At 47.5% G+C, this 23,467-nt stretch overlaps 1 protein-coding gene and 1 long non-coding RNA gene across 5 annotated transcripts in view; one reads left to right on the top strand and one right to left on the bottom strand.

Annotated features, from left to right (window-relative positions):
* Positions 1-23,467, bottom strand: part of PHACTR1 (phosphatase and actin regulator 1) — a 647,384-nt gene that overhangs the window by 358,853 nt on the left and 265,064 nt on the right. Inside the window, exon 1 of one of the 4 annotated variants that reach the window (XM_029590668.1) lies at positions 6,755-6,855. The exons of the other annotated variants lie outside the window; for them this stretch is intronic. The gene's annotated coding sequence lies outside the window, so the exon portion shown is untranslated. Of the gene's footprint in view, positions 1-6,754; positions 6,856-23,467 lie in introns of those variants that run through there. 4 annotated transcript variants of the gene reach the window in all.
* The window catches only part of LOC115085083, a 43,816-nt gene that overhangs the window by 527 nt on the left and 19,822 nt on the right, over positions 1-23,467 (top strand). The window lies entirely within an intron of this gene.

Raw genomic sequence — 23,467 nt, 5'->3', positions numbered from 1 at the left:
ATTTACAAACAATTGTAGCGTTTTTGCAGTTCATGTGAAGGAGGAAGCTTAAGACTCAGGAGGGGAGGGGGAGGGGGGGGGGGGGGAGTTCGGCAGAAGCAACACTGAATACATTTCAGGAGCTTAGGCAGCACTTCAGCACTGCAGTGGTTAATGTTCCTGCCAGGCATGGCAGGGCTGGGAGCAACCGGTACAGCATTTAAGGTTTTTCCTTTTGTACTAGGGCTTAGTCTTTCCTGAATCAGCCCTGGAAAAGCAGGGCACTCCCCTTTCTTTCTGCTGGGCACAGCATGGGGTGCAGCCAGTCCACTAGCACAGGGGGCAGAATTTTTTCCCTTTAGTTTCACTTTTGAAATCAGGTAGCCAGGCAGGGCGCTCTTTCCTCCTTACTTCCACTTTAGCTGGAGCCTGCAGCTTGCTGGTGCAAAGGTATTTAATTCTATATCCTTAAAGGGCCAGCGTTCCTGTATTTATTATTATACGTTTAATTGTACTATTATTGCTTATGTTTAAGGGCCAGCGGCCCTCAAATCTATGTGTTTAACTTTTATTGCATCTAAAGTATTTGTTTATAGGGCCAGCGGCCCCGTGGTAATTGTCTTTTCCGCTTATTTATTATTATTTATGGCATCAAAAAGGCTGGCAGCCTGCCATACTATAGGGCCAGAGGCCCTGGTGTAATGTTAAATTCACTACAGTTCTAATTAATTTATTGCACCTAGAAGATATAAACTTATATATTTATATATATATATATATATATAGCAAACAAAAAAATTTTTGGCACTATCGTCTCCTCCAGTGCTATCTGCTTATCTATTTATCAAAAAACCCCAACGTGATACCATTGGAGACAACTAGCACTTTTTACATATACTCAACCAACTTAGAAAACCCCACAATATTTTTTTAAAAAAATATTTATTTTTTATTAGTGTATTAACAGTCACTTTACATATATATTAATACAAAATTACAAAATTATATCAAATACATGATTATTACACACATTAAAAAATCCTATGAGTCCACCAATTATTAACCCTCAATTTTCTCCTAACTACTAAACTCAATCTCACCCTCAGTGGACTTACATATACTCTATGATGTTGTACTTGGTCTTCTGTAACAAATCAACCACTAAACTATTGAACATTTTATCTGCATAGCTCAATTGCTATGCCCATCAATCTTAACACAATTTAGTGGTATGTTCTATTTTGAAGATTCCATCTTCCATCCCGACAAGGGCCTTGTTTCGCCAATACTGGCTTCTTCAGGGGACTACTTGTATAAAGACCAAACATCAACAAAACCAATGTCTTCTATTTCATATATCTTTATCTCTTCACCAACTCCTCTCTACCGGCGTCTACCAAGGATACAAACTTTCAAAGAGTGTTAACTGGTTCTCATCACCTTTTCCTCCACAGTGAAACTACTATTCACAATAGTGTTGCAGTTTCAAACTCTTCTCTCAATTTTCGAAATATTTCCGAAACAACTACACGCCACCGCTGTTCAAGCTCTTCTCTCAATTTTCAAAATATTTCCAAAGCAACTGCACGCTACCGCTGTTCAGTTCATTCTCATTTGACTTCAAAGTTATTCCCGGTAATTCTCAACCACCTTCAATTTCTTCCTCAGCATGTAGCCGTGCATCAGCTGCAAAGCCGTGCATCATTGTGGAAAAATCTTTGCAGCTGATGCACGGCTACATGCTGAGGAAGAAATTGAAGGTGGTTGAGAATTACCGGGAATAACTTTGAAGTCAAATGAGAATGAACTGAACAGCAGTAGCGTGCAGTTGCTTTGGAAATATTTTGAAAATTGAGAGAAGAGCTTGAACAGCGGTGGCGTGTAGTTGTTTAGGAAATATTTCGAAAATTGAGAGAAGAGTTTGAAACTGCAACACTATTGTGAATAGTAGTTTCACTGTGGAGGAAAAGGTGATGAGAACCAGTTAACACTCTTTGAAAGTTTGTATCCTTGGTAGACGCCGGTAGAGAGGAGTTGGTGAAGAGATAAAGATATATGAAATAGAAGACATTGGTTTTGTTGATGTTTGGTCTTTATACAAGTAGTCCCCTGAAGAAGCCAGTATTGGCGAAACAAGGCCCTTGTCGGGATGGAAGATGGAATCTTCAAAATAGAACATACCACTAAATTGTGTTAAGATTGATGGGCATAGCAATTGAGCTATGCAGATAAAATGTTCAATAGTTTAGTGGTTGATTTGTTACAGAAGACCAAGTACAACATCATAGAGTATATGTAAGTCCACTGAGGGTGAGATTGAGTTTAGTAGTTAGGAGAAAATTGAGGGTTAATAATTGGTGGACTCATAGGATTTTTTAATGTGTGTAATAATCATGTATTTGATATAATTTTGTAATTTTGTATTAATATATATGTAAAGTGACTGTTAATACACTAATAAAAAATAAATATTTTTTTAAAAAAATATTGTGGGGTTTTCTAAGTTGGTTGAGTATATGTAAAAAGTGCTAGTTGTCTCCAATGGTATCACGTTGGGGTTTTTTGATAAATATATATATATATATATATATATATAATTGGGTAATTAAAGACTAGTGGCAATATATGTCTACCATTCAGCCAGGTTATGTTAAATCCAGGTAATTTTAAATTGCTGTTGCCCCTTGCAAAGGGCCATATGTACTTAAATTTATTTCGGCTAGAAGTGTTTTGTTATAGGGCCAGCGGCCCCATGGTAATGTCCCCTGTTACATTACTAATTAGTATTTAGGGCGGCTAAAAAGGCTAGTGGCCTGTTTATTCTTTTAAGGCCAAGGGCCCTGGTGTAATGGGTATTTGCATACTTAGATATGGGTTTGGTATTTCAAGGATTAGCAATACATAGGTATATATGTTTAAAGGTATTATTAAATAGCCATCTCATATCGCATATATAGCATATACCGATTTCCCCCCCCCCCCCCCCGCTGTTGTATGAGGTATCATTTACATTATAATTACTAGGGTCCTAAAAGAACAAAGGCCACAGCGGTGCAGTACACATTATGTGTTTAAAGGGCCAGCGGCCTGTTTTCAGTGCATATCTTTGTATGTTGGGGTGGCAGTACTTGGCAGCAGCCATTTTGGGGAGCAGCACAGGACAAAGGCCACAGCGGTGCAGTGCACATTATGTGTTTAAAGGGCCAGTGGCCTGTTTGTAGTGCATGTCTTTGTATCCTGGGGGGGGGGGGGGGGGGGGGGCAGCACATGGCAGCAGCCATTATGCCGGTGATCACCTGGAACACAGGGCAGCAGCCAGGTTGGGGAGCAAGGTTTGACGGCTGCCATTGAGGATACAAACAGCAGAGGTTTAAAAAAAAAAAAAAAGTTTATCAATTAATTGTAACTTTGCAATGCAGTAATTGTCAGTCGGGGATGGTGTCTACAAGTCAGCAGCGGCAGAAGGGTCCTCGGCACATCAGGCCCTCCTCGGGGTAGCAGGCTCAAAAGGTTCGGCGGTGAGAAAGATTGAGGTTAAGAACAGGATCATCAAGCCAAAAGCGAGCAAGCAGACCGCAGGGCAGTGCGGGCGCAAAAAGCAGGGGGCATCCAATACTGCAGCGCCAGCTGTAAGTGCCATGGATCAGTGGCTGTTAGAAATTAAAGAGCATGCAGCTGCGCATGGAATGGAGTGGGTAAGGCAGCGCACGGTGGGGTCTCCCCCTTCATTGTCTCACGGACGGGGCAAAGGTGCTTCGTCAGGAGAGCCCAAGCGCTCACCAGGAGATGAACTAGTGCAGGATATAACAGCACTCTCCTCAGCTCCACAGGGTCGGTGGTCAGCGTTACGCAAGAGGAGCGCCAAATCACAGCAGCTAGGGGCATTAGCGGACAAGGAAAGGCGTCCTGTGGGCCCCAGAAAAGCTATTAATTGGCCCTGATGCGTCACTGGGGCTTCCACGACGGTCTTAGGTCGCGGGGAAGCTTCGCCGGCCCCCCGACCCATTGGCTACAGGTTCCACGGCTCCTAGCACAGAGGCTACTTCATATGACAGGGGACGAGGTAAGCCTTCGAATTGTGATACTTTATAGTCGTCTGATTGCAGTGATACCGAAAGGGCGTTAGCCAAGTCGCTTTGCTTTTGTTCTGTTCCTCATAAGAGGGAAGAATGCGAGGCAAAGAGGTTCGGCAGCGGTAGTCTGGGGTTCTCATCCTGTGAATGAGCATGAGAGTAGTGGGCAAGTGGTTATTGAGGCAGAAAGGATCCCTACTACTCAGGCTACCCCTTGCCTGTCAGCCCCACCCTCGACTCCGGTGCTGCAATCAACAGTTAACAGTTTGCCAGCCTTAGTTCACACTTCTCAGTTGCCAGTAGACGTCAATCCTTCCCTTAGCCCCCGCCAGTTTGGCTTCTCAAAATCCAGCGCCACAAGTGGCGAGCGATGTTTTATGTGGGGTCACATCCTTAGCCCACAGTGTGCCAGCATCAATTAAAGAAAAAATATGGAAGCGGGATTATATTGAGATATTTTTCGCTCCTTATTACTGATATGGAAGTTGAGCCAGAGAAAGGGGGGATCAAGTGAGGTGAAAGAAGAGACCCAAAGTGGCCAAGAACATTCAGAACTGGATCAGGGCTTTCCGCATTTTCATGACCGGGATTGTGGAACGCGAGCCTGAACATTCCCCCTTTCCTCATAAGACACATGGACACCATCATGAGAGCGCAGAGGCGGGGAGGTTGGACTTGGCTGAACTACGACATTTGTTTTCGGAAAAACATGGCCCAAAACCCCGCCGTCTCTTGGCAGCACAGATTGATTGACCTGTAGTTGGATGAGATGACTTTACAGAAGTCCTCATGGGTGGATAGAGCGGTTCCATCAATACAGTTATTCGAGAGATAGGGGCTCATACATGAGAGAGAGTGGTTCATTTCAGGGTGCGGGGAGGCGAGACACATGCAGACAGTTCAACGCTGGTCACCGCACATGGAAAACTGCAAGTTCAGACACATTGCTCCACCTGTGGTTTCAGTGCACACCCGGCCATTCGGTTTCACACCTCCAGAGATCACAGACAATTTTCAGCAGCAGCAGCAGGGGGGACGCCCGGCTGAGTTCACGGACCCCAACCCCGGTCAGCATTGAGGCAATGGCCCATGGCTTGATCGCTATCCTTACCAGGACGAGGCTGAGCGGATTTATACTGGCTTCATGGATCCCTAGTCAAATTATAGCCCCTATTACGCTGGAACCCCCTCCAAGCAAGGCACGTTCAATAGCGATGCATGAGGAGCAGGCAAGGAAAAAAGTGCAAGCTGAATTAGCTTTAGGCAGGATAGCGGGCCCCTTCCCTTATCCGCCTTTGCCAAATTTGGTATTATCCCCCTGGGTATGGTTCCCTAAAAAGAGCCGGGACGCTTCCGGCTGATACATAACCTGTCTTCCTGCCTGGTAATTCGGTCATCGACCAAATTGACCCTCATTATGTGCGGTGTTGTACTCCTCATCTGACGCGGCAATTCAGATGATCAAGGAGGCAGGATCCGGCGTGCACATGGCTAAGGTAGACATAGAGTCTGCATGTCGCCTTCTGCCAGTGCACCCGGACTCCTCCCACTTGCTGGGTTTTCATTTCAAGGGGCAGTTTTATTTTGACCGCTGCATACCGATGGGGCAGTTCAATCTCTGGCGCATAGTTTGAATTATTCAGTTCATTTTGCATTGGGTAATCGAACAGCGTGCGGATAGAAGGCAGATAGTGCACTACCTCGATTTCCTGTTGGTGGGGAGGAATGGCGCTGACTGCTTTAACCTACTGGTCATAGCAAAAGAGGTAGCTAGACACTTCGGTGTCCCGTTAGCTGAAGAGAAAACGGAGGGACCAGCTACCACAATTACCTCCCTCGGGATTGAGCTGGATGCGGTGGCCCAGCGGTCCAGGTTGCCTGAGGATAAAGTGTTTAAGCTTAGGGAGGCAATCTCTGGAACGCGCTGCCTTAAGAAGGCCACCTTGAGGCAGTTCCAGCCCTTGATCGGGTTACTCACCTTTGCTTCAAGGGTGATTCCTATGGGCAGGACCCTTTTTACAGCCTTTATGCGGACACCAGAGACCTTCCTTACCCGGCCAGTGTCCCTTTTTGTGAATAAGACCCTGTAGAGTAAAAATACGGCCCGGTCGCGCCTGACCCTCCCTGGGTAGCAGCGGGAAAGCATCCCAGACTGCAAATCCTTCCAAGATAAATCGGGCACTTCCCAGCCTCCGGCGCTAGCCGGAAAAGTTGGTGCACCAGCAGGCGCCACAGCGAACTAGGGATCGGGCCACCGATCGGGAGCCACCCACCCCCTAATCAACACGGCACTATGTGACCGATAAGCAGCAGCCCCCCTTTCTCTTTGCCACAACGCAACGAGGCTGAAGAAAGCCCCCCCCCTCGCCTGCACTCAACTCACCGTCCGGGGCTTCCTCCCCGCGGCTGCAGTTGCTGCAGATGTGCTTGATCTCCTTGCCGATGTGACAATGGATCACGAAGGAGACGTTGTTGTTGTTGTTGCCGCCGCCGCCGGTCTCCTTGAGCGGCTTCATCCTCACCAGGTAGAAGGCTTTTTTGCTCCGAGGCTTCTCGGCGCCCCCCGTCTCGGGTAGCGGCGAGGAGGAAAGGGGCGACGGGCGGACCATGCCGGCGGGCTGCAGCAGCCTGCCGTGCGCCAAGCCCGCCATCCGAGCCCTGCAGCCCCAGCAAACACACACACACACACACACACCCCCGACCTGGCGGCTCTGACCCGATGCAGCCGGCTGTGGGTTCTACGATGCTCTCAGTGGCTCATCTCCTCCCTCCGTACCTGAGCGCCCTCCATCCCAGAAATCTTTCACCCGCTCTCCTCCCCCTCCCTCGCCTGCGCGCTCTGCATCCCGTGCCTGCACAGCCCACGCCCCCTGCCCCCTCTAGTGTCTGGGGAGGATTGCCACTCCTGGTTTTGGGTAAAATGCAGAGAGAGAGAGAGAGACCCCGAGAGCGAACTGGTGGGGCAGACTGGCCCTCTGTTGTTTGCTAACTCCAGGCACAGTCCCAGAGGCGAAACAGTATCAGAAACGGAGCCCCGGATCCCAAAGGCCGCGAATGTGAAACGAGAACGGGTCTAGTTGCACCCGCCACATTACGTTCAGTTCTCTCCTTTGAATTCCGTGCCTAGGCTTTTGACAGTACTTTCTGTCTGTCTGTGTGGATGACATTGGCTGGATCCGGCGGCGACTTCCCTCACAACCACACGAGCTATTATTGCTGCGCATCAGAATGTCAGCGTTCACCTTTCGGGCTAAATCCAGGGTTTGGAGCACCGGGCGAGCGCATATGGGGCTGCACTCTGGAAACAGACTTACGTTCTGCTTTCTCTCGCCCCTCTTTCAAAGGTCAACTTATCCAGAAGTCCCATATGCCCTCCCGCTGTGTTTTTTGTTTGTTTTTTTTTGTTATCGTGAAGTCCACTTGAAGCAACGTATTATTAAGATACTGCATACAACCTTTAAATACTTCAATCAACAAAAAAAATATACCTTATTTTAAAAGGATGCTTTTTCTGACCGCTGTCCCAGTAGTAGCAATTTTGTAAAATAAATTGGTACCAGGTCAGTGCCTCCACCTTCCACTCCTGCTGCAACGGGGAAAAAGGAAGCAGGTTCAAAAAACGTTCCAGGTCAGTGACAAAAGTATTCTAGTGGAGGGGACCTGGCAGAAAAATACCACTGCTTCCCAGGATGTCAGTGTTCAAACAAGCAACAGAATGTTTACATTACACGGAGCAAAGTCAAAGCTCAAATGCCAGGAAATCAAAGAGAACGCAGATTTTAGATGCCTGTTCAGGCATTCCAGATTTCAGTGTAGCATCTGCTTACTAAGAACAGTCAGTTTAGGATCCACAATGCCATCTGGATACCCAGAACACTTATTTCCGTCTCCAGCCTTGTAATAAGCTGTTCCAGGTGCTCAAGTAATGTGCAGGAGCTTGCATGGACCAGGGCAAATGACCAGCCTCCATTCTCCAGCCAATACCAATATTCTTGTTTTTAATCCACCGTTTCCAATTGCCATTTTAATGCAATAAACCTGCGAGGATATGCTTATAGACTTTACCTAATATCAAACCTTTAGACTCCAGAGGTACTCCGAGTTTTCTAGTGATATTTTTTTAAACAAAAAACATGAAACTTCCTCTTATAGTGGAATCTAAGGAGGAAGCTATTGGGTTCAGGGAAACTATCAGGTCGATACAGTAACGTGCGGTTAAAGATTCCCCGTCTGTAACGTGCTGGGAGCTTCCTAAAACAGACGCATAACCCTTTCCGCACCCAGCATGTAAATGAACGAAAAAGCTGTATAATGAAGGAATTAGCTATTCCCCTCCGATACTGTAACGGGCGCTGATACTATCTCCTCAGTAACCCGCTGTTTTGCCGCGGCCTTAACTTGCTAGTTTACCGCCTCCCCCTAGTAGGAGTTAGTGTAGTGTAGGGTAAAAACATTGCTTACCTGCCCTGGTCCCGTCCGGTCTCCGGTCCAGCCCGGTCTCCTGCAGCCCCGTCCGGTCCCCTCCTCCCGAAGCAAAAAAAAAAAAACAAAACGAAAAAGTAGCAAGGCTCGGGCCTGCTACGGCAGTCCCTTCTCCCTTCCTCCCGATTTCGCACGGGCATCCATCCAGGCAGAGGGAGCGGGCGGCGAAACGGCCTCTGGTTCCCTCTGCCTGGATGAACGTACGGCCCCCGCCGGAATGAATGCCCGTGCGATTTTGGCGCTCATGCCATGAGCGCCAAAATCGCACGGGCATTCATCCAGGCAGAGGGAACCGGTGGCGAAAACGGCCCACGGTTCCCTCTGCCTGGATGAATGCACGGCCACCGGCAGTGAAGGAATGGCCGTGCGATTTCAGCGCTGAAGGCAGTCACGGCATGTGACTGCCTTCAGCGCTGAAATCGCACGGCCATTCATCCAGGCAGAGGGAGCCGGCGGTCGTCGGCTCCGGGGGGCGGGTGGGCCTTGGGCGGCGGCAGCAGCGGCGGCGGGATCCGGGGGGGGGCCTTGGGCGGGTAGGCGCGTGTTCGATCGGGCGGGTAGGCGGCGGGATCCGGCTGGGCGCGTGTTCAAACGAGGCCGCGGGCCGGGTCACACAGGCGCGCATTCATCCAGGCGGAGGAGCCGGTGGCGAAAGCAGCCTCCGGCAGCCCCCACCTGCAGTGAATGAATGCGCGCCTGTGCGATTCGGTGCGTCGTGACGTCACGCCTTGAGCGCCGAATCGCACGGGTCGCACAGGCGCGCATTCATTCACTGCAGGTGGGGGCTGCCGGAGGCTGCTTTCGCCACCGGCTCCTCCGCCTGGATGAATGCGCGCCTGTGTGACCCGGCCCGCGGCCTCGTTTGAACACGCGCCCAGCCGGATCCCGCCGCCTACCCGCCCAAGGCCACCCCGGATCCCGCCGCCGCTGCCGCCTACACGCCCGATGGAACACCCGGCTCCCGCCGCCGCCCACCTGGACCCACGCGGCCCTCCGGCTCCCGCCGCTGCCTGGATGACCGCACGAAAGTGACAGGTATTTAAACATTTTTTTTTTAACACTCAGGTTTTTACATATTTTTGGGTTTTTTTTACACTTCCTGGTGCCTGTCATTTCAAATGTCATTTGAAATGACATTTGAAATGACAGGTACCAGCGCACCCAGGTTACTGTATAGGCGCTGTCCTATACAGTAAAATGGGTTGCGCGGGCATAACCCTTCCCTAACGCTTTACAGCCGCGGCATGCATTTGCATGCGATTAGAAGAGAGTATCAGGCGCTAAGTCAAGAGAGCTGTGCGTGCGGGGAGGAAGGGTGCGCCTGACACTGCCGCACTGTTTCTACCGCGGCCTTACTGTATCGACCTGTATGTATGGAAGAGACTAGTTGTCTTTAAATAAGGGTACCAGAGAGAGAAGGGGGCAAAATAGAAGTTATTTCACTCCATAGGTACAGGGTCGTCTATAACTACAGTTAAGTTTTTCAGTTGAGCCAAAAGTCCAAGTAGTTATTAATATTTTGCAGATGGGGGAGGGGGTGAAGTGCTGGTGGGGCACCGCTTAAGGCTCTATACTTTTTTCAGACATGGCGGTATGAAGGGGGGGGGGGGGGCAGGGGCTAGCTGTTGTTTTTGGCTTGATTTCTCAGTCAGATAACTGGAGCCAATGCTTGTCAGTGCCTTGCACGTGTTACGTGAGGGATAGAATTTTAAATTGGACGTGAAGAGCAACTGGAAGCCAGCATGGGGGGGGGGGGGGGGGGGGGGAGAGAGAGTATGAGTGTGGGGGAGGGGGTAGAGGTATGTTCTCATTTCCTGCTACATGGGATTGTTCTGGCAGCATCATTTCGGGAGTATCTGTAATTTCTTTATTGTCTGCAGATAGCAGCCCTAATTCCCAGTGCTGAAACCTCAAATATCCTCTTAAGCTGCAACTTCCTGTCTCGCAGATCTTTGAGCGCTGCCATCCCCAGTAACCAGGACTGTGGTCTTCTTGGTGATGGCGGACACCGCCACGTCCACCTTAGGCACTCAGAGCAGTCCCATACAGGTGATATCACAATAGTCCAAGTGTGCGACCGCTATCGATTGTACAACTATATTCTGAGCTCAAAATGGCTGTAGAAAATGTCCATATGATGCATGCATGAGAGAGAGGATCGGGGAAGTTAGACTTCCATAAAGCCTGATACTCAGGGCTTAGAAAATTGAGATTTCCTATGAATTATCACAATTCAAGTAATGTCTGACTCTGATCTACTTCATCGCTAATCCTGATGTAAATCAACCATGTTATGTAGCATCCTAACAGCTCCCCCCACCCTGTAAGTTTACACATAACCCAATTAACTGCACTGTGAGCCACTTTGAAGTGAGTGACCAGCCACTTAAATTACATAATCATCTTTTAGGGAGGAAATGGTTGGGGGGGGGGGGGGATTATCTTTTTTTTTTCTCATTAGGAACTATTTTCCACCCTGGAAAAATATACCAAGCATATGCCTAAAACAATAATATCGGGTGCTCGTGTGGCTTGGGCTGTGCTGCAGGCTTTAGCTTTGGGGGTGCAGGGTCAAATCCCCCATCCACTGAGGCCAGTCAGGTCTGGGCGGGCTGTGGCGGTGGTGCAGTAAGGGAGGGAAGAAATGCTTCCTCTATTGTGCAGGGGCCCTGCTCGCTACCAAGCAATGCTGAGGATTTCCTCAAAGGAGCTACGGCTCTGGCCTTTGGACTGGTGAAAGACTGCCCTGGGAGGGGCCTCAAAGATGTCTAAAAAGTAAAGAAAAAAAAAAGTTAACATTTCACAGTGCTTTTATGGAAAATAAAATCTAAGCACTCCATAGTCTGCACTGCTGTCTAGTAATGCACAGAAATATATGAGCTAGTAAACAACAAGGGCAGTGTCTTGGTATCTGTGGCTTGAATAGTTCTAAGGGGATCACTTGCTTTAACAGCTATGGGCAGCAAACAAAGAGAAACATTAGAGCGTCAGGGTACAGAGCCCCCAATCTATTAACATCTTGTGCTCTCAATATGCATTCTCCTGTACTTTTTCCTTCACATTTCAAAGTATACCCATCACATAACTGGGTCCCAAGTTTTCACTTAAAAAGGAAAGAAGAAGAAAGATTGCATATGACTGCAGATGATGTCCATAAAGCTCAATGAGCTTGGCATTTCTTTTCATGCTGGAATTGCACAGGCTATACTTAAGACCTGGCTTTACTTTTATTTTTTTTTTTGTTGTTGTTGACATTTTTATAGCACTCAGCAACAAATTACATTCAGGCACAACAATCCCTTCCTATAAGAGCTTACAGTCTAGGTAGATAAATGAGGTAACAGAAGGGAGCCTGACTTGCTCAAGGTCACACGGAATGTCAGTAAGAGAAGTAAGGCTTCAACCTTGGGCCTCCTGGTTCCCAGACCATAACTCTAACCCCTGTTCCACGTTCTCTCGTTTGCTCCTTGCCACCCTGCTATGGATTCTCCGTAATCATCCCCTTTCTTGCTTGAACTCTGATGCCACTTTGCCTCTAGCTCCCCCCATTCGGAGATTTCTAGGGTCCTAGAGAGGACAAAATTGTCTTCTATTTTAAAAAAAGATGAATGAATACTTCCACAGAGGAACTGGAATGTTTGTGTAATGTGTTCCTCTGCCTTCTTTCCCTTTCTGCATCAAAAAATAACATGATGAAAGGAAAAGAAAAAAGAGAGGGGGAGACGGTGTTTCTCCTTCATTTCCCAGGTATCTATCTGATCTCTCTAAAGGAAGGTGTTGCGAATGAGGTAAGTGTGAGCCCCTCTTACCGTGGCACAATCGGGGCAACCGCGTGGGCAGGGCCCGAAGGTTTGCGCAGACGGCGGGAGAGTGAGACTTGGCACAGAACAGGCTGTGACAGAGCCCAAAATTTAATTAATTTAATTTGTATTTTGTCTAACCAGTTATTCTTTCCTATCTCTTCCTTCTTCTCCAAGTTCTGTGACCCTTGTTAATTGTAACTGTTTCCTTCGATCACCACAGTTTTAGTTTGATGTATTTAATGCACCCCGTTTCATGTAAACCAGCAAGATATGTCCTCATGATTGCCGGTATATAAAAACCTTAAATAAATAAAATAAATAAAATAAAAAGGCTAAGGCAGGAACTGAAGGCTTGATGGAAGCGAAGTTGAGGCTGAAGCCTTGGAACCAGGCAGCCTTTACTGGGGCGAAGCTGAAACATCTGAGAAGCCCCTTTATAGGGTAGAAGCCGTGACAATAATTCAAGAGCGCCATGGGTCCTTTAAATGAAACAATGTCGCACGCGCGACCGGGAAGACATCCAGGGACAGCGACTCTAGCAGCGTCTGCCGCGCATCGGCTACCAGCCGCGTGATGGTGGCGGTGTTCAGGGGTGAATGAAGCCACTCGTGGGGCCAACCCACCAGCAGGAAGAGTTACAGAAGGTTTGGGTTTTGTTGGAAGGGAAGGTCACATTATCCAGTAGGTAAGTTTTTGCACTTCTTTTTACAGTGGAGATAAAAATGTCCTGGCATTCAAGAGGCTGAGTCACTAGGCTGATAAGTCTTGCACCAAGGTTTAAATCTGTCTTCAGGGCCTTCAAGGAAGAAGTAAATCACATTTGCAGCCTTATAGTTTGGCATTGTCACACCAATTTTAGCATGGTTCAAAAATAAATACTGTACATACAAAAACAGTTGTCAACCTTAACTACTTGGATTCTTAGAAATGACCTTAAAAAAAAAACCCCAGAAACATTTATTTAACACAAAACATGACCTATAGCCATTTAAATTATGAGGCACACATTCAGTCATTCCTTGGAGACAGCTTTGGTTCCAGAGGATTGGAGATGGGCAGAAACCATCCCTTTCTCAAAGGGAATAGAGAGTAGACTGTTAACCCTAGGCCACACTGCCTTACTTTGGTGGCAGGGACGTTAATGGACTCACTACCGAAGATAAAGATAAAGGAGTATCTCGAACTGAGCAGAAACTGAAAATCTAAGGCAATAGGGTTTTGCCACAGGGAGGTCCTATCCAATGTTCAAACTAAACAAATCAAATTTTTTTGACTGGGTGATCAAAGAATTAAATCGGGGAGAGTTTTGGATGTGGTATAATTGGATTTCAGTTATCCTTCTACACAGGAAGCTCATTATCCAGCCAGTCGAGAGATGGGCCCTGCAGTATACACTGGTTTAAAAACTGGTTGAGCGATAAGTAATTGTGACTGTGGAGAGAAAAAAAGGGTATGGATAGGAGTAACTTAGGTAAAGTAGATGGGTTTTCCTACTTCCTCGGCTAGGGGAGCTGCTCAGCAATGGTGTCCCCAGTTTGAAGCCAAAAAGGTTATAAGTTCAGAATCTCACGTTGGCAAAATAAAGTGCTAAGCTGCAGAATGCATAACCAGTAACGGAGAGTGATGTTAAATGGAGCTTAAGGACAGGAGGGTTGCTGGTGGAGGCACAAAGGGCTCAAACCTGTATTCAAGTTTATTTAATGCTTGCACAAGTGATATTCAGAATGTCCACCAGGAGAGTTATTTCTTTTTGCAGATGACACGAAGACCTGCCAAAAGGTGGAGACTCCAGATGGAGTGGGAAAAAAACGAGGCCTGGTGTAAGAAACCTTGGAGAATAAGTCAAAAGTTTGACAGTTATGATTTAATACAAAAAAAAGTACAGCGTCATGCATTTGGGGTACGGATATCCAAGCAAGCACAAGGCGTGGCGAGATATGGAACAGCCCCCCCCCCCTCCTCCTAGGGTCATGGTGAAGGCAAAAACAATATTGGAATTTAAGAACGCATGGGATAAGTGAAGAAGAAGTGCCTGAAAAAGCGAAATGCAAATGAAAGAAATAAGTGAAACGTAAAGCTGGGGACAGGGTACTGCAGCTAGAGAAGAAAATGGGTAACCCTGATCGGCCTTGTGGTGATATCTGCTGTCGTATGCAATGTTTCTGTGTTTAATGATGGCTAAAAAAAGTTACCAATGAATTCTAGTGCAAATGACAAAAGACAGCAACTGTACTACAACATTTGCAAAATAAATATTATCTGCAGACAAACCACACTTGTACAGAGGTGAAAAGTAATGGCTCCCTGTGTACTGTGTGTCTAAGTAGGTAAATTCAGTTAAGGCAATCTCATATCAAACAATGTTTTATTCAGTAAGAACTCAATACTGTTTGTTTTTTTTTGGGAGGGGGGGGGGGGGATCATGAAATGGAGAACCTGCATATTTATGCCAAACACACTTTTTAATCTACCATGCAGATTTGTGCTGTAGGGCTCTGCTAGTGCAACTTATTCCTGACCTACAACAACCTCTGACATGTGCCTCCACAAAGCAGTGACTGTCAACACTGCTACACTGTGGCAGCTTGTGTAGTGGTCATGCCATATTGAGCCTTTGCTAATTTTAGACGGTCAAACTCATTTCACTAGTCACCTCTGAGACTGCCAAGTCAGATATCAACTAAGATGCAGGGGTGCCGGTGCTGTGCTCATTATGCCTCCTCCTTCTCCTATCAGTTCATACCTTCGAGTCCTTTAGACGGATCTTTCACCGGAGACAAAGACCATCTCTAAAACAGTCACTGCACAAAGCACATGAGCAGGCTTAATGCAAACTACAGTAAGCTGACTGAAACACAGCAAATTTTCTCCTTCGCCATCATTCAGTTTGTAAAACAAAGGTGTATTTTAATATCTGATTACAAGGCAGCAAATGAAAAACAAGGAATCAGGCTCTCCCACTGAAACTGCACTGTGCCCCAGCAGCCGTGAAGTGCACTCCTGAAATATACTATGGAAGGATGCTGCCCCTTTAAATCAGTGAGCAGCAAGTATGCCAGTTTCATAAAGAGCACTTAGTTATCTAACCGTGCACGGTGCTGAGATAAAACAGATGTATTGGACAGTATAATGAATGCCATTCAAATCCTCCTTCTCATTATCTGTAAAAACACAGACTCTTCAAGAACAGTCTAGAAACTTCCACCAAGCATTCTCCACTTTCTGCATGTACACATGAATCCTTCCCTTGTTTGTCTTTGCTGCAGCCCTCTCATTTCCCAGCCTCCCAGCCCCTTGGTGCCCTCTCATGGAACATTTTGGCTGCTTCTGGTCTCAGCAGCTCTGACAGCAGCCTCTGCAGCAGCCCTGTGTTATCCTTCACTTCTAGCATCTTTCCTGGGCATACCAGGCAATTATCCAGGACCTGATTAGGCTCAACCTACCACAGACAAGGCACATGATGCCATGACAAATGGAACAATTTTGGCAAAGACATTGCTGTGCGCCTTTTTAAATCCCTGAACTGCATTCAACAAAAAGAAGCAGGAATAAAGGCTTTTTCTGAAGCAACACCAAAATCATGTCCAGCCCTTAAGAGAATTGTTTGTTTTGAGTTTGAAAATCCTTATTGTAATAGCTGATCCTTGCTCTTCTGTGTTCAAATGTGAGGTCAAGGTTTGATTCCAAATATTTTCAAACTGTTTAAGGCCGATGCAATATCATAAGCGCCCATTTAACGCGCACCGATCCACCTCTCCTGGGCTCCCGATTTAATATTTAAATCAGATGCCACGGGAAAAAGGAAGCGGTAGGGGAAACTGCGCACCCAGGAGAGGTGGCTCTCAGTCGGTTAGGAAAACGGACGCCCAGTTTAGAGCGTCCGTTTTCCTAACCTGACCACTAGCATATTTTTTTTTTTCAGGACATTCTAATTTTTTAGTTCCTCTGACTTAATATTGCCACAATATTAAATCGGAGAACATATAGAAAAGAAGTATTTTCTGCTTTTCTGTACACTTTTTGGGTTCCTCCAAAATTAACGCCTGCTCAGGTCAGGCGTTAATTTTGGCAAGTAAAAATGTGGGCATCAGGCGCACATCTTTATTTTTTTGTTTTCATTGGGGGAATAGAAAATAGCCTCATCAACATGCATTTACATGTGATAAGTGGAACTGGACACACTAACCCCTGATTTGCATTGAGAGTTATGGATGCACTTCCAAAACGCGCATCCACTCGCGGATTGAGTCGTACGCTGCAGCCAGCGCACAGCATTGCATTGGCCTGTTTTTAAAGGATGCCAAGATTGCTAATCAAATTGCTTTGTCATTAAGTTTATTAGAGAGGCTGTTAGGGTGCCTAGGATAAATAATGTGCCAGTTAGCTTTATTTCATGCATACATCAAAAAGAATATTTTCTACAAACACAGACAAGTATCAGGATTTTCTGATTCTTGCCGTACCTGTATTTTAAGCCCTCTGGATCATTAGGGAGAATGGCACCGGCTGAGGAAACATGCAGGAGCACCATCCAGGCCTCTCAAAGTGAAATCTTTTTATGGCGTTTGAAGAACAGTTTTGAAATTGATAAACACTTGCAACAAGCAGTTTTTCTGTGAGTACTGCTTGCTTTTAAGGGCCATGTTTTCCAAGATATTAATCACACAGCTGGTTGAGCTGCATGCTTTATTTGATCAACTGTCTCAGCCTCTTCAGAGAGTACACAACATTCAAACCGGGAATGCTGATACTATATGTAGGAGAAAAAAAAGGGGGATTTTGGAAACATTCTGGTGCAGTCGGAGAGCTACTGCACATAACGTGGGCACTGTAGGTCTTGGCCCAGCATGTCTCTGTTTGCCTACCATCTCCCCTGTCGTCCCCCCATCCCCCCGCTGAACATAAAATAGACACAGCATGCAGTAAGAGTCAGCAGGCAGCCTCTTTGTGGAAAAAATTCAGGCCACAGCTTTATTTATCAACCAAGAGTACAATCACATTATAAAGCATCCTGTCTAAGGTTCAGCTTACAATATATATTCTGTCAATTAATCAATCAACCTAAATCATCCACTTGCAGCAGGTACACCTGCTCAGCTGCCATCGACTTGCCAGACCAACCTGGCTGAGGTGGGGAGTGCATAGCCTGCCAGACTGACCCGGCTATACCTGTCCACCATTATTTTCTACGCTTTATGTGCACAGCCTGCCAGACCGACCCAACTGCTTCAGCACTTGCGTTTACTGTTCTCACAACCTGCCAGACCAACCCAGCCATGCTCTTGAGTCGGCTGAAATTACTTGTACCTCTCTGGCCTAATTCAGAGAGGCCTTAGAGTATTGTTAGATTCATGTACATTTGTCCATTGATGCTACCATCATGCCGAACCTGTGATCTGCAACATCTCCCACCAAGGGATAGGACTGCACCCTTGCTTGTCCTATCCCTCCCATGTACTGCAGCTGAAATTCCTGGTATTTAGAGCTGCCTGTACTGCATCCTGCAAGATGTACACTAGGATGTCCATACCAATAACCGTCAGATGATCGCTCCAGGCAATCCATTGCAATCAAATCATGTCTCAGGGCCACCACCTAGGATTGAAGCAAACTTGGAGATTCCCAGTAAAAACCTCTCTCTCTCCTTCCATGGACTTGGCATTCCTTACATGAAACATGCCTCCCCCACCCTGGCATGCCATTCTAAATCCAAACATAAACACCCTGTTACAACCACGCAACTTTATGGACCCACTGCAGGTGAAGATACCGAGGTATCTGTATTTTTAAGTGGCCTGCTGCAGGTGCACTGGCAGTCCTTGAGCTCTTTTGGCATTGCATGCCTGGGTGCCCACCCCCACAGCACACGCGTGCTTAAGCCTGCAGGCATGCATCCATGCAATTTGGCCATTGTTGAATTGCTAACAGGGTGTTTCGGCAGTTGCTGCTCGAGGGCCCAGCATAGGAGAGAGTTCACGCTGCTCTGTCCCATAACCCTCAGGCACGGGCTGATTTGTCCCCAGGGCTGGTGCAAAGGTCTACAGGTGCCCTAGGAAGACCGAGGGATTGGTGGCTTCCCAGCACTTGAGGCCTTTTGAGAGCCTCAAGGCTGGAGAATGGAATAGAAGGAATAGGACCCTCTCCCTCTCATGCATGCTTGTACCCTTGTCCTATCAGAGACCCAGTGCCGCTCCCACACCACCCTCAGATCGCTGCTCTGCCTTTGCAGATCACCGCGTTGATGTGATATCTGACTAATGATACTTCCAACACACAAGCCTGGCCGCCGATACTCCCACCTCCTTCCAGTCCCAGCTACAGCTGTTATTCCTACAGTCCATTCCTGTGGGACCAATGCCAATCACAGCCTGTGGGAGCACTAGGCTACTGCCCCCAAACGTCCGGCACCCTAGACGGTCGCCTAGTCCACCTAGTGCTTCCACCAGCCCTGTATGTCCCAGCCAGACTTGACCCTGACTGAAAGGACTGTGGCTGCTGTGGCGTCATCTCACTGAGTCGTAGGTCTAAATCCCTATCTCCCCAAGTTGCTGATTTGCTACTACAAGCTAGCTTCTTTCAAAACTTTTTGATGTAGTTTAAACAGGCCCAGCTGCCGTAGTTTTTGTGGGCTCTAATTATCATGTCAGAGTACCTCTATAGACCAGTATGCAAATCAGGTCTCCACTCCCCAATACTATTGGCCAAGATGTTAAAACCCAAGATCCAGTTATTTATAGATCTGGACACTTCTTTTTCTAGACCCCCCCTCCCCCCACCCGCTTTTTTGTCTATCAGTTTCTCTTTGCCTGATACTCGGGATCCCTCAACAACAGTTTAAACACATTCACATATTTACCCTTCCATATCTTTCACTTTATCTTATTCAGGACATGGATCCCCAAGGGGTCTTATCAGACACAAACCCATGCTACTGTTCACCCCATCCGCAAACTCAATCCCGATATCATCTATCGGTACTAGGCAGTAGCCTCTGATTAAGAATCAGATGATGAATCACTAATATTGGAGGAATCTGACCCCAAGGAATCCCAGACATTAACTGCTCCTCTAATCCACTTTCACTTTTCACTGTCCAAGAGTTTAAATAGCATTTTCATTCCCTTCCGCATATTTTCCTTACCTTTCTTAATTGCCCTTTGGCGGTTCTCTCTACCTTCTGGCCCCTCAAACCTCGACCCTTCCTAAATTCCTATACCCACACATCTCACTCACAGAATTACCCCCTTCGTCTTCAGGCTTCGTAGGTGGCCGCTCACTGGTATCTCTCTGGACCGGTACAGCATGCTGGGTTAGTTCCTCTTAGTTTGCTGTGCCATTCTGTGCCCTCCTCCTTTTCACAGGTGGTTGCTCATTCTTTTGCGGCTTCTATCATCTTGCGGAACCAATGTGTACCATATCGTGCTACGTCTCATCTCAGCTTAAGAATTATCTGCTCAAGGTCGTCAACTTGCTGGCTGGAAGCCAGCCTGAATTTTTGATGCGCTGCACAGTCCCATCCTTGCCTGCCACTGATGTTCTTCTTCTTTGCTGCACTCTTACACTTCAAGGGAGAAAATGCAGTGGCTCTAGAAACAGGGAGCCACTCTTGCTCTTTTTCTCCCTACAACTGGCCTTGCTTGCAACTGCAGTCAACCTATTCACCTCTTGGGCTCCTCACACACATGGTGTTACACTTCTGCTTGCTGTGCCACCTCTCCTCCACCAGGGGACCCTAGTGAGCATACTCTACAGGCTGGCCAAGCTCCTCCTTCCTGTCTGCATCATAACCACTCCAGCTCTACTTAACCCTGTCTGTCCCTTGCCTCAATGCTTCTACATCAAGTCTCCTCTGACTCCCTACTCAAGCCACCTTTGCCTTGTGATCTACCTAGCCCTTTCTTTGCCTTCTGACCTCAGCCTAGTCTTGCCTTGCCTCAAGTCCTCTGGGTCTTTTGATCCCAGATTTGCCTTGCCTTGTCTCCTGGCCTCTCAGCCTTCCACGTTTAGCCTTGCTTTGCGGCCATCTGGCCTATCTAGGCCTTCAAGACCTATTCCTAACCTCTGGCCTATCCAGGCCTGGCTTAGGTCTGTGGCCTCTTTAGGCCTCTGTCATGCCCTTCAGGGCCTTCCTGAACTGCTGCCTTCGAACTTTATATTACATGGTCTGTGTTGTCCTTGTCTTGCCCTGTCTTAGTCCGTTCCTGTCCCAGCCTTACCTGCACTCTATTCCTGAGTTCCAGTCTTACGTAACGTTCATGGTGTTCCAGTCCAAGCCCTGGTTCCAGCATTGTTTGCACTCTGTACCAGCCTGTCCAAGCCTTGCTCCAGTCTTGCCCTGTCGTCCCACGCCACTCTGGAGATGGTGTTCCCTATGCTCCATCTGAACCAGAGCCACAACAGAATGCAGAAGCCAAACATCACCTCAATGAGTGGGGCAGGACCCCGAACCAACCGGTGAGTCTGCTCTTAATTCAGACAATAATATACCCACTGCTGATGGTATTTTGCCTGCACTACCTGCCAGACTCTAAACCCACCATACTACCTTGACTGCACAGCCTGTTAGTTCCCCAACCTCAAATCTTAGGCATACAGCGAATGCAAAGAGAAAAACACTCTGCTGTTCCCACACTGATTGAACTGTGATTCCCCTAATCCAATCTGGAGGAAATGTCCATGCATCCCTAGTTATCTGCCTCCGGACAGAATATGTCCTACCTGTAGTGCCACCAATTCAGCTTCCAGGAAGACCAGAGCACATTTAGGTACAGAGCCTTAGCCAGGAGAAAAAACAACTAAAGCTAACTATATGCAGATTGCTGCAAAACTCAGCCCAGCCTCTCAGAAAACTCCAGCTTGCTTGACTAGCCTGAATTCTCTTCTTAGTAAGACAAATTCAGCTCCTGGAGAAAAAGAACCAACTAACTTTAAAAGGAAAACAGCAAAGCCTGAAGTTGAATTAAAACCCCTGATTTTTTTCTCCTCGCACAAAGTGAAAAAGTTTTACTAAAGTAATGTAAACATTTTACCAGTAAGGACTGACATAAACCTTGATTGCAGTGATCCTGTGGCTTCCCTGCTCCATTCACAGACATCAGACTATCAGAAGCAGAAAGGACTAATTAATCCAGGCAAAGTTCAGTCCTAGTCAGTTGCAGTCCAGCAGGTGCTAATGAACCTGTCAGTGAAGCACCTGAGAGCAGTGTGTGCTTTTACCAACCTTAAACACCATGCACAAAATCCAGATGTCCAGACCCAGAAGAGCTCTGCCACAGACACCCATTGTTCAGAAAAAAGCACTGTCCACTCTCTCAGCCCAGAAAAGGGCTCCAGTTTGTTCCAGCCAGTCCAGCAGAGGGCTCTCACCCAGATGCAACTAGCCCAGAAGAGGGCTCTACCTATGTTCCAGTCAGCCCTGCAAAGGGCTCTCGCCCAGCTGCAGCCAGCCCAGCAGAGGGCTCTCATCCAGATGCAACCAGACCAGCAGAGGGCTCCCATCTTGATACTGCTAGTCCAGCTAAAGGCATCCATAAAAAATCCTGACCTCATCCATCCAACAGAGGGTGCTCTACCACCTCCTGATTGCCCAGCAGAGGGCGCACTTCCACAGTTAGACAACCCAGCAAAGAGCATTCTTCTATAGCCTGATCACCCAGCGGAGGGTGCTCTCTTATAGCCTGATTGCCAAGCAGAGGGCACTCTTCTACCACCTGAGTGCCCAGAAGAGGGTGCTCTTCCACAGTTTGAACACCCAGCAGAAGGCATCTGCTATAGCTAGTCCACCCAGCAGGAGGCACCTGTCTACAGCCAAATCATCAAAAATGGGGCATCCATCCACAGTTAATACACCCAAAAGAGGGAATCTGTTCACAGCCAGTCCACCCAGGAGAGGGTGCCCGTCCACAGCCAGTCTTCCTAGCAAGAGGTTTCTCGCCTAGCTCAACCAGTTGTGACCCCATAGAAAATGGGCCCCAGGGGGTGGCAGCCTTAAAGAGGGGTACTGTTATACCTCCAAGCTGCTGTGCAGCCTCCCCTCCACCAGGGGACCCAGGTGAGTATATTCTACAGGCTGGCCAAGCTCCTTCTTCCTGCAAGCACCAGCCCAAACTCCAGCCCTACTTAATCCTGTCTGTCCATTACCTCAATGCTTCTGCATCAAGTCTCCTTTGGCTCCCTGCTCTAGCCACCTTTGCCTTATGACCTACCCAGACCAATCCTCATCTTGCCTCATGGCCTCTGGGCCTTCTGAACCTCAGCCTTGTGTTGTGGGCTCCGGGTTTTCTGATCCCATGCTTGTCTTGTCTCCTGGCCTCTCGGCCTTCCGCTCTTAGCCTTGTCTTGTGGCCATCCAGCCTTCCTGCGCTCTGGCCTATCTAGACCTTCCTTGCTCTGAGGCCTTCTAGGCCTCTCTCTGTTGTGCCCCTTGGGACTTTCCTGTACTGCTGCCTTCGGGCTTTATATTCCATGTTCTGTTTTGAATTTGTCTTGTCCTGTCTTACTCGCATGCTGTTCCACAGATCCAGCCTTGCCTGCACGCTCTTCCAGAGTTAGACTTACTTTCGTGCTGTTCCAAGTCCAATCCCTGAATCCAGCGTCGGCTGCATTCTGTACTAAACTGTCCCAAGCCTTGCTCCAGTCTTACCCTGTCATCCCACACCACTCCAGAGGTGGTGTTCCTTACCCGCCACCTGAACCGGAGCTACAACACATGGCTTGTTTCCTCTATGTGGTTTCCCTCTGACATCCTGCAGGGCTCCTCCTTTGCTGTAGGGCAGTTACAGGTTCTCTGTTAGCTTGAATGCAGCCTCTCCTCGATCTTGGACCTGGGTAACCAGCCACTCTGTTGATCCTTCCTGAAGGAGCCACCAGCTATTTTGCACGTATTTGTTTCTAATAACATTCAGTACATGACTTGATGGGCATATGACGTGCAAGAAAAAAGAGAATGGACAACACCAACTTTTGACAATAGGATTCTTGATATTATCTTGTCTTTAGCAATCAAAAATCATATTTCTAATGCTAGCAAGCAGGAAGAAGAGCTATAACCAAACAGAAACCTTTAGGGATTGAGTCATCTTGTTTTCTTTGTCCCGGGCAAGGCTAAAATCAGTCAATTCTCTTGACCAG

Source organism: Rhinatrema bivittatum, chromosome 2 (genome assembly GCF_901001135.1).
Source record: "Rhinatrema bivittatum chromosome 2, aRhiBiv1.1, whole genome shotgun sequence".
NCBI lineage: Eukaryota > Metazoa > Chordata > Amphibia > Gymnophiona > Rhinatrematidae > Rhinatrema > Rhinatrema bivittatum.
Note: the sequence above shows the minus strand (reverse complement) of the source record. Positions and strands in the feature narration are given on the sequence as shown.